The sequence below is a fragment of the Lemur catta genome, chromosome 24 (genome assembly GCF_020740605.2).
Source record: "Lemur catta isolate mLemCat1 chromosome 24, mLemCat1.pri, whole genome shotgun sequence".
Classification (NCBI taxonomy): domain Eukaryota; kingdom Metazoa; phylum Chordata; class Mammalia; order Primates; family Lemuridae; genus Lemur; species Lemur catta.
The window spans coordinates 8,778,309-8,790,132 of record NC_059151.1 but is presented as its reverse complement, the minus strand read 5'-3'; the positions used below and the strand labels follow the sequence as shown (position 1 = coordinate 8,790,132).

General features: G+C 38.4%; 1 pseudogene; it reads left to right on the top strand.

Moving 5' to 3' along the window:
• The first annotated feature begins 10,412 nt into the window (after positions 1-10,412).
• Positions 10,413-10,531, top strand: LOC123627393 (annotated as a pseudogene).
• Positions 10,532-11,824: the final 1,293 nt, after the last annotated feature.

Here is an 11,824-nt window from a genome sequence, read left to right as displayed (position 1 = left end):
TAATCAGTAATGTATCTTCACAATGCACATATTTAAAATTACTCAATACAATGTTCTAATATGAGAAAAAGAAAGTAATTTACAAAATTAGTACATTATTTCAATATGTAAATACTTTGATCCAACAACGCTGAAAGACATAATTAAGTACTGCATTCTTGATCCTGTATCTCTAATGACCACTTGTGATAATTACAGCATAGATCGATATAGCTGTGTTATTCAAATACCAAGGATGATCTTATCCATTCTATGGGTTTCCAAAATGGCGAGCCACTCTTGGTAAAGTCCCAAACATTTAAAAGTACAATTGTTTATCAGGAAGTTACGTTACTAGAAAAATCAATCTATATTGAAACTGGGAAAAAGAAACCCTCTGTTTACATATAAAATAAGAGTCAGGCTCTAGACTCAGATAAACAAGTTTTTACCTATATCCGTGTCCAGCTGGATATTCAAAAATCATGTGCGATACAGAATAATTCTTTATTGTGAACAAATGCTTTTTCATGGTAGGACACGAAATGCCAATAGCACTTCCAATCATTGGGGCACACAAAATGCCCTCCTTTGGGGAAATTACCTTCATGAAAACCACAGCTCTACAATGTCTGAATTGCTTCAGTTTCCTTTGCCACGCGTTACATGCTAGTTCCTCAGGGTACCAGCGATCTGCTAGTAACTCCATTCCAAATCTCCAGGGTACATATCATCTTAAGCTTTAGACTTGTTTCTTCAACTTTGTGAAGGATACTGAGTCTGAATATCCAATTAGTACCTCAAACTCTACTTGTCCAAATCATTGTTAACTTTTAACTAAATCTACTTCTATTTCTCTTGTCTTCATCTGTAGCACTCTGACATACTCACTCGTGCCAGCCAGCACCCCGGATGTCATCTTTATCTCCTTCCTGCCCTTACTCTCACCTCCACCCAATCACGAAAACCTTCCAGTGTCACTTCTCCATTCTGTAACTAACGCACGTCATGCAGAAAACAGCCACCCAGCAACCAGAGTGAAATAGTTGGATCATATAAATGTGATCATCTTGTCCTCCTGATTTTAACTCTTCAGATTGGGTTAATGTCCCTTTTGTGCTCATAACTGACAACTTGTGTGTAGCTCAATCATTGCCTGTGCCATATTGTATCAGAATTACCCGTTTGTATCTCTCCCCCACTAAGCTACAAACTCTCTGGTGTCAGAGACTGTGTTTTAGTCATCACTAAATGACTAAAGCCTTAGCACCACACTGGACACAGCATAGATGGTCAATGAATATTTGCTGAATGAATCAAAGATTCATAAGAAACCACAAAACCGATGATTCACTTAATGTGAATGATCCTAATAGATGCAGATCTGAGTGTTAAACCTTATCCAGCCATGGCTAATACAATGAGAATGGTTACATGGCTCAATACTTTCCGGGCAGCCCTCGTACATTATCAATGAAATGACTGACAATCATCCTTTGTTCTGAAATTATTTCAGAACAAAACAGAAATTTAAATACACTTAATACAATCCTAACTTTAAACGAACAACAACAAAAGGGTTGGCCTGATCATTCCATGAGCTTGTTTTCCCCGTTTGAACAAAGACGCTAAACTGTTCAAAAGCCTTTTTTCTAATCATAAGAGAGAAGTCACTTTCCCAACGTATTTTTTTTCTCATTTATTTAAAAATAGTCATTAAGTATCAACCATGTGCTAAGCAATGTGCTGGAAAATGGTAAAGAGTGGGTATGGTATCTAAGATATGGTCTTACCCTTGGGGTACTCAAAGCATGATGAGGGTAAGAGTCATGGAAACCGAGTCACTAAACGCTGTGGCAAGTGTAACAATGAAGTTACGTGCAAAGCATCAGGGGAGAGTTGTGATGAATGTCCCTTTGTGGGAGAGGTAGGCTGCGGGCTTCTTAGATCATGTCACACTTGAATTGGGTTGAGTTATTCTATCAGGCAAGGTTATGCTACGGTAACAAACACCACCCAAGTCTCTGTTGACTTCAATCACGCACAAAGTGTGTACCTCTCTCACATTACACATACAATTCTGGTTCGCAGGAGACTTCTCTTCAACGTGGTCACTAGGAGACCCTGGTGACAGAGACTTTATCTCAACAGGTCCCTGCATGGTAGCTGCAGCAGGGGGAGAGAACTTGGCAAGCCTCATTCCTCTTGAAAGTCCTACCAGGAAATTTCTGCCTGATGCATAGCACATCTGCTCACAACGTATTAGAAAAATCAAGCAAGGTGACCATATCCGATTGAAAATGGGGTGAGGAAAGAGCAATCCCACCAAGTGTCTAAAAACAGGAGAAACTGATCGTTATAAGTATCCCCCCTAAAGGTGGCCAGTCATTAAGGATGAATGAGACTGTATTACGTGGGGAATAGAAGACAAGCAGGCACAATGTCATAGAAGTGTGTTGTCTGATGTGTATGGGCAATGACATTAAGTTTAGTGTTGGCTGGGGCCTAGGAAATAGCCCCAAACACATTAGAAGAGAGCTGGAAAGGTAGGTGGGGCCATGTTGGTAAAGGGTCTTGTTAGCAGGTTGAGGAGTTTAGACTTTATCAGTAACAGAAAGTACCTTTCCAAAGCTTTCAGTCAATCCAATCTGTGCATCCCATGGTAAATGGGGAAGTAGTAGAGACTGATTAGGATGACTATGCTTAAAAAATTAGAGAGCAAAATACCTTTGTATCCTCCAAATTGTGCGGATGCAAGATCTTGGGCTGAACAGTGTGTGAACATACATCAGCCTCTGGCTAGAGCCTCTGATGCTTCTTTTTCTAGGAGGTTATAGCCTTTGGAAGCAACAGGGTGCTTTGAAGTTATTTCACCCCCGACTAGAAAACCACAATTCTCCCTGCGACTTAAGGATAACTAGGGTTTTGTTTTCAAATTAAAAGTAAATTACGTATGTTAATGATGCCCTAGGGACCATTAGTATTCTATCATTTAAAGCAAATCAAGCAGAACTCTGGAAGGTACTAGAATTCCTCTAGAGAACATGTTCAGCTATCTCCTATTGCCCCTGAAATGGCCAGTTTGTTAGGTAAACTTTAGTGAGGATTGTGTTATCAAACTCCAAGCTTTTTTCCATTCAGAGATCAGAGAGTCTAAATACATAGAAAACAGTGGAATAATTATCTTCTTTTTCCAAAAGGTGTTAATGAGAGATCTCAGGTTCAAAGTCCACAATAGCAGCTAATACCACATATAGGCTTTACTTTTCCAACACAAACCAAGTTTATGTGATACATAAATTAATTAAGATATATATATATATAGGCAAGGCATGGTGGCTTACGCCTGTGATCCTAGCACTCTGGGAGGCCAAGGCGGGCGGATCATTTGAGCTCAGGAGTTCGAGACCAGCCTGAACAAGAGCAAGACCCCGTCTCTACTAAAAATAGAAAGAAATTATATGGACAACTAAAAATATATATAGAAAAAACTAGCCGGGCATGGTGGCGCATGCCTATAGTCCCAGCTACTCAGGAGGCTGAGGCAGGAGGATCGCTTGAGCCCAGGAGTTTGAGGTTGCTGTGAGCGAGGCTGATGCCACGACACTCACTCTAGCCTGGGCAACAGAGTGAGACTCTGTCCCAAAAAAAAAAAAAAAAAAAAAAAAGATATATACACGGATACAAAAATCCATTCACTCACTCCTTTACTCATTCACTCAAATTCTAGCAAGGGTCCCAGCTGGATCCCAAACTGAAACTCAAAACACGGCAGACCTGCCTAGTACATAGCCACGCTGGGTCTCTCAGAGTTGAGCACAAGCTTTTCACAGGCATGTGGAGTTAGGAGGAGAAGAAGGTGGACAGCAATCTGTCCTTCTGTAATACTGGTCCCACTGCCCTGTGATGGGGCCTTGTGTAACAGGGGCTGTATCCAGAGGTTGAAGCTGACGTTTTGGGTGCTACTTCAGCACTCAGCTGCCCAAGATACCCAAAAGGTTTGTAATTATGCGTGCAAGCAGAGACGCCTTGTAGCACAATTCCAAGGGACACCGTGCATAATGGAGCGTATGCACATGGTGGCCCTGAGGTCGTGCAAGCTGTGATCTCTAAGGTCCTAGGCAGCCCTGTTCAGATCAGAAGCCTGCACACTTCACAGAGATATTAGCATTGCCTTGTTGGGCCCCTCAAGCAGTTTCGAATCAGCAGAGATCAAACACGAGGCTGGAGCAGAGACTGTGGAGGACCTGGTTTTCAGCACAGAAAAGCTATGCCTTTCAATCTCCCAGAAATAGCTGAGTGAGACATTAAGGGAGCCAGCAGGTCCTGCAGGTAGAAAAAGGAGTGAGTTGTCACTGTGCACGGGACAGTTGGGGGACAAGAGAACCTTGGGCTATAATTTATTCAAAAACATTTATCGAGTGCCTAATGTCCCAGAGGACTGGGCTGTATATATATATATATATATATATATATATATTTTTTTTTTTTTTTTTTTTTTGAGACAGAGTCTCACTCTGTCACCCTGGCTAGAGTGCCGTGGCATCAGCCTTGCTCAGAACAACCTCAAACTCCTGGGCTCAAGCGATCCTCCTGCCTCAGCCTCCCAAGTAGCTGGGACTACAGGCATGCGCCACCATGCCTGGCTAATTTTTTCTATATATATTTTTGGTTGTCCAGCTAATTTCTTTCTATTTTTAGTAGAGACGGGGTCTCGCTCTTGCTCAGGCTGGTCTCGAACTCCTGACCTCGAGCGATCCACCTGCCTCGGCCTCCCAGAGTGCTAGGATTACAGGCGTGAGCCACCGCGCCCAGCCTGGGCTGTATGTTTTTTAAAAAGCATTTTTAAAAAATAAATAAAAAGTCAAAGTCAATGCATTTTACCCTGGAAATGTTGTCTGCAGCATAGATTTGCCTCTCTGTGCATCCATCCTATGATCCCTCATTGTGAGTAACAGCCACGTCTAGACACACACACACACACACACACACACACACACACACACTAAGGTTTTCCTTGCTCTACTCATAGTCTCCTTTAAACAGAAATAAATACTAAAATCCCCACGAGTGCTCTTTTTTCCTGACTCTACCTCCAGCATAAGTGATAAAACAGAAAAGATTTTCTGACTTTCCTTCCAAATTCCAAGTGGTATTAAAAAAGAAAAAGTTCCAATAAAGTTGGTGGTGTGGCCAGTTTTGGTGGAGGCATAATCTTCCCTTTTATGCTCCAATATATTGCCTACCTCTACTTTGGTCTATTTGTCCAATGTCACTGCCAAAAAGGTGATGTTGAGAACAGAGACTTATTCAGACGCATTTTTCGCTCAAAACAACTTTACTGAGTATTAAGATCGTCTGGTACAGGTGACATCTCCTCTTAAATCTTTTTTTTTTTTTGTCCCCAGACTTTGATCACTTACATGAATATAACTAGACCTCTGAAAATACCTCGCAGAAATGAATTACTCTCAAGATACGTAAGATATCGACTTCCCTTTGAAGTTTAGTGTCAGTCCCACAAATCGACGCAACACAAAAACGAGGAGGAAAAAAAATCAGAAAACTCCGCCAGCAAAGTCAACTTTTCCCCACAAGATCCAAAGATTCCAGGTTCACAGTACACATAAAACCTTTTATACCATTGCACTGGAAAGGATATTTCCAGAGATCCACCCATGCGATTTTTTTTTTTTTAGCCTTTAAATATCTTAATACCCTGGATCGTGCTTCACACTCTAATTCTCACCCTGGACATGAAACTGTTAAGCTCCAAGAGACAGATTTTTATTTTAGGAAAAGGAGCTCACTACTTAACAAAATAAATTCATTTCCTCAATTCTGTTAAGGTTTGAAGACTGCCCCTCCTGCCCCAAGACGAAGTCTCTAGACTAAGCTAATGTTTAAGCGGCAGTTTACCTGGTCCTTTGACAAAAGTGACGTCAGAGGGCCTTTGTTAAATGTCTTTTCAGAGGTGATAAATGAGAAAGCACTTTAACAGAAATTGATTTAAGCACAACTCTTGGCCCACTTTAAAGCTCTTTCTCACACTGCTCTCTGGACTGATATAGAGTCCAGGTTGACAACTAAGAAAGGACAGTGATATTTTAGAGGCAAAAATATTTCTTACACCCTAATAAAAGAATGGTATTGAGAATGGAGATTTTCATGACACTTAAAATAGCTTTGATCTAACCATCAAACGAGACTATTTCAGAATGCATTTTAAGCCATTAGTGAACTTTCTATTTTAGACAGATTAGAATTTGTCCTAAAGAAAATTACTTAACTCATGGATTTAGAGGTAACCATTAATTTTTTTTAATGAACATTTTTTTTAATGTGTGCTTTCGGGATAGTGGAACCCATTTTTAATTATTTGATATAAAGAATATATTTTGATAAATGTTAGTGACTCTGCCACTTTTTTAACTCAATGCTTATTTGACACCTGGAAAAGTTGATCGCTCAGTTTTAAATTTTATGATGGAAAAGCAATTACATTTTAAATAATGTTTCAATTATACTTCCCACGAGTTTCGTGGAAGTAAATCTGAGCTCTCGTTTCTTCACACCTATCACCAACCATAGATTTAATGAAGAACTGAATACAGTAATATCACACCCAATATTGGAGATGGAAAACAGCAACTATGTTTTTGGCTTCAACTATGCTAATCACATAAACAGTTTTGCTGTTTATGATTAAAGTGCATGGTCCATTTAATACAAAAAATAACTACTGTGGTCAGATAAGTTAAGATAGTCAAAATGTTTTGACAGTATCATTAATATTTATGGTAGTCAAGGTTCCCACAATTTCCATTATAAAGTCTTTCTTTACCAGTTAATTACAACATTTTGCAATCTCAAAAGAACATGAAATGAGCAATCATTGAAAATATCAAGAAATACCATGAAATTGATGCCTGCTGTACAAAGAACAGAGAGAATCACTTTACAATGGATGTTAATTATAGTTTGGCTTAAGCAGCATAAAAATTATAATTTAAATATTTTCCTAATAGAAAACATATGAATAGGCTCTTGTGTTCTTACATAAACTGGCATAAATATGCTTGTATATTTTATGAAACCTCAGTGCCAGGATCCAAATGGCAAGTTTTAGCAGGTGTAGGATTCACTGCCAGTTTTGTGGTTTATCACATCTCCCCTTAACAGGAAATGAAAGTGGAAAAAAAAAAAAAAATCGGAAGCTGTGAATACGGTCAAGAGCGACTGATACTTATAAGTACACACTTAACTTTCCTGGCTGGCGTTCTACAATCTCGCCTGTGTCATACCACACTGAAAAATCACTTCTGCAGACAGTTTCACCCGAACGCAGTGACACAGCCCTGTCATTATATAGGAAGGGGCTCGAGACAGGGCAAGAAGAGATGAAAAGTCTAGCTCGATTTAATAAGATGTGCACAGAACATTTTGTGAAGGGAGTACATTTTTATTATTTATTTTTATTATCTATAATAATAGGTTTAAACTACAAATCAGTCTAGGCCATTCTTTAATGATGACAGTGAGAAGAAAAAAATCAGATTTGCTTTAATGAGTAGAAAAAGACAAATTTGTACTTTTTTTTTTTTTTTTTTTGAGACAGAGTCTCACTCTGCTGCCCAGGCTAGAGTGCCGTGGTGTCAGCCCAGCTCACAGCAACCTCAGACTCCTGGGCTCAAGCGATCCTCCTGCCTCAGCCTCCTGAGCAGCTGGGACTACAGGCATGCGCCACCATGTCTGGCTAATTTTTTTCTATATATATTTTTAGTTGTCCAGCTAATTTCTTTCTATTTTTAGTAGAGATGGGGTCTTGCTCTTGCTCAGGCTGGCCTTGAACTCCTGACCTTGAGTGATCCTCCCACCTCGACCTCCCAGAGTGCTAGGATTACAGGTGTAAGCCACTGCGCCTGGCCCAAATTTGTATTGTTCAGGGAAAAAAAACCACAAAACTTGCAACAGGGCTACTGAGTCTGGTCGTGTAGTTCGTGGCCTGCATCTGGGTGTCCAGCCCAAGAAATAGGGGCTGGGGGGGGCAGCTAGAATCCAGCTGGCAGTCCTATTGCCAAGCCATGTGCCCTGGTGGGAACCTGTGTGTACCCAGAGAAGGGGCACTATTTCCTAATTGTCACAGAGCACCTTTAAAGAGAATGCTCAGTGTTTCCCAGGGCTCTGGGAAATCAGAACTCTATAGGAGTATAAATTAACACAAATTGTCAGAAGGGCAATTCAGAAACAGGTACTGTATAGGAGCCTTCACATGTTCTACATCCATTGAGACTTCAAGTCCCATCTTTAGGAATTTAAATCTAGTTGTGTTGGTTTTTAAAATGTGCCCACAAAATGCCTAACACTTCTCCCTTCAAAAGATGGAGCCCAATTCTCCTCCTTTTAAATGTGGATGGGACTTAGTGAGGACTAGCTTCTAAGGGATACAGTGTGGGCAAAGTGCTGCTATGTGAATTCTAAGACCAAATGGTGAAAAGAATAGCTTTTATCTGGCTTCTTCCTCTCTCTCAGATCACTGGCTCTGGGGAGAAGTCAGCTGCCACGTTCCAAGAAAACCAAGCAGCCTGGGGAGAGGGTCACGTGGGGAGGACCCGCGCCTGCCAAAAACCAACAAAACCAACTTTCTAGTCTTGAGAGTCAAGCCTTTAGCCTCTGACAAGACTTCGGATGAATCCAGCCTACAACTTCACAATAGATCTCGAGCCAGAACTACACAGCTATACATGGCTCTAACTCCTGATCTGCAAAAAAAATGAGGATAATAAATGTTTATTGTTGTGTTGAGCCATTCTGTGTAGCCATTCTGTGTAGCCATTCAATTTGTTAATGCAGAAATAGACAATGCAGATATACATAAAGCTTTGATTTCATAGACACTTACTGCAATTTTGTCTAAAATAGCAAAGAGTAAAAAAAAATCTAAACATTCAATATGAAAAAGTGATTAGAGTATTATCACATGACTATGCACAAGATGAAATGAGAGGTAGACATTAACAATGATATCCTAAGTGAGATTTATTAACAGAGAATATTTATTAGGATTATTAAGTGAAAAAATAATTTGTAAACCATTAGGTACAATATAAGTCTTTTTCTAGTTTATTTCTTTTTGTCTTTTTATTGATATGCATATATATGTATATATATAAAATAGATGGTCATATTTGGGGGTGTGATAATATATTCATATAATTTGTAAAAATCAAATCAGTGATATCCATCACATTAAATCTTTGCCTTTTCTTTATGCTAGAAACATTCAAGTTACTCTCTTCTAGCTATTTTGAAATATGTAATAGATTATTCTAAACTGCAGTTACCCTACTGATCTGTCAAACACTTGGACTTATTTCTTCTATCAAACTGTATATTTGTACCCATTGATCAACCTCTCTTCATCTCTACTTCCTCCCTCCCCTTCACAACCTCTGGTAACTACCAATCTCCTCTCTATCTTCATGGGACCCACTTTTTTAGCTCCCACATATGACTGAGAAAATGCAATATTGGTCTTTCATAGCGTGCCCTGTCTCACATAACAGAATGACCACCAGTTCCATCCATGTTGTTGCAAATGACAAGATTTAATTCCGTTTTATGGCTAAATAATATTCCATTGTGCATAAATACCATATTTTCTTTATCCATTCATCTATTGATGGATACTTAGGTTGAGTTCATATTTTGGCTGTTAGTGCTACAATAAACATGAGATTGCAGGTATCTCTTTGATATATTGATTTCCTTTTTTTTTTTGGATATATACCCAGTAATGGAATTACCGGGTTATACGGTAGTTCTGTTTTTAGTTTTTTGAGGAACCTCCATATGTTTTCCCTAGCAGCTACAATAATTCACTAACTTACATTCCCACCAACAATATGCAAGAGTTCCCCTTTCTCCACATCCTTACCAGCAACCGTTATTCTCTTTCTTTTTGACAAAAGCCATTTTAACTGGGGTGAGATGCTAATTAATTGTGGTTTTGATTTGCATTTTTCTGATGATTGGTGGTGTTGAGCATTTTTTTATATATCTGTTGGCTATTTGTATGTTTTCTTTTGAGAAATGTTTATTCAGATCTTGAGTCCATTTTTTAATCACATCATTTGTTTTTTTGCTGTTGAGCTGTTTGAGTTCCTTATACATTCTGGTTATTAATCCCTGGTCAGATGGATAGTTTGCAAATATTTTCCCTTATTCTGTGGGTTGTCTACTTAGTTTTTGATTGTTTCCTTTGCTGTGTGGAAGCATTTTGGCTTGATGTAATTTCTTTTGTCTATTTTTGTTTTGGTTACTTGTGTTTTTGAGGTCTTACACAAAAAAATCTTCGCCCAGGCCAATATCCTGGAGTGTTTGCCCAATGTTTTCCCCAATTGTTTTTTTGATTCTGTAAAGAATCCCATAGGGTCTATAGGCACATCACCCTGAACACACCTGATCTCATCTGAACTCAGAAGCTAAGCTAGGTTGGGCCTGGTTAGGACTTGGATGGGAGACCACCTGGGAATACCAGGTGCTGTAGGTTTTGAAAAAAAGAAGTAGCCACCATGAGTATTTTTGATAGGGATTGCACTGAATCTGTAAATTGCTTTGGGTAGGATTAACATTTTAATAATATCAATTTTGCAATCCATGAGCATGAAATATCTTTCCATTTTTTTGTGTATGTCCTCTTCAATTTCTTTCATCAGTATTTATGGATATCCTTGTACAGATCTTTAAGTTTTTTGGCTAAATCAATTCCGAAGTATTTTATATTCTTTGTAGCTATTGTAATGGAATTGCTTTCTGATTTTTTTTTCAGATTGTTTGCTATTGGTGTCTATAAATGCTACTGATTTTTGTGTGTTGATTTCGTATCCTGCAACTTTACTAAATTCATTTATCAGTTCTAGCAGTTTTTTGGTGGAGCCTTTAGGTTTTTGTAAGTATAAAATCGTATCATCTGTCAACAGAACTAATTTGACTTTTTCTTTTCCAATTTGGATGCTTTTTATTTCTTGCTTTGGCCAGATTGCTCTGTCCAGGACTGCTGTAGTATGTCGAATAAAAATTGTGTAAGTGGACATTTTTGTCTTGTTCTAGTTCTTAAAGGAAAGGCTTTCAACTTTTCCCCATTCAGTAGAATGTTAGCTGAGATACAATATAATTCTATTATGTAAAAAGTATTTCTAAAGTTTGTATGTCTATAAAAAAAGACTAGACGACTCAAATAAAATGTTAACAGCAATTTTCTATGGGTGACACAGAGTTAAAGGGGTTTTTCCCCCACTTCTGTATTGTCCAGATTTTCTACAGTAATTGTGTGTTTACTTTTGTCAAAAAATTGGGATGAAAGGGCATGTTAAATAATTAGAATAGTGGAATGCCAATAGCCCTGACGTTTGGGTTCCTTTTACAGTATTCTTAGAAGAAAACTTGCCCCTTATCTTTCACCCCTGTAGTGAGCTGAAAACTCACTGTTCCCCTAAATGACCCATTTTATCTTTAAGCAGCTTCAGTTAATTTATTCTTTATATGAGCTAAAATTATTCTTCCTATGATTTCCATTCAAAGTTTCTGAGAAGGAGCATACTCTGAAATAATTTATAAAGAATTAAAGGAAAATTTTATCTCTCTTATTCTATGTATAAAACTCTTAGTAAAATACTAGGTCCTATTAACTTTTGGTAGCTTCTTTGTATTATCAACAAATCCAGAACTTACTACCAAATAAAAACCATCCATTCTTTCTTTTTTCTGATTTTGACACAAATACTACCCCAGCCTCAACTTAATAAAAATGATTGATATTTTTGCAGAAAATTAAAAACACAAT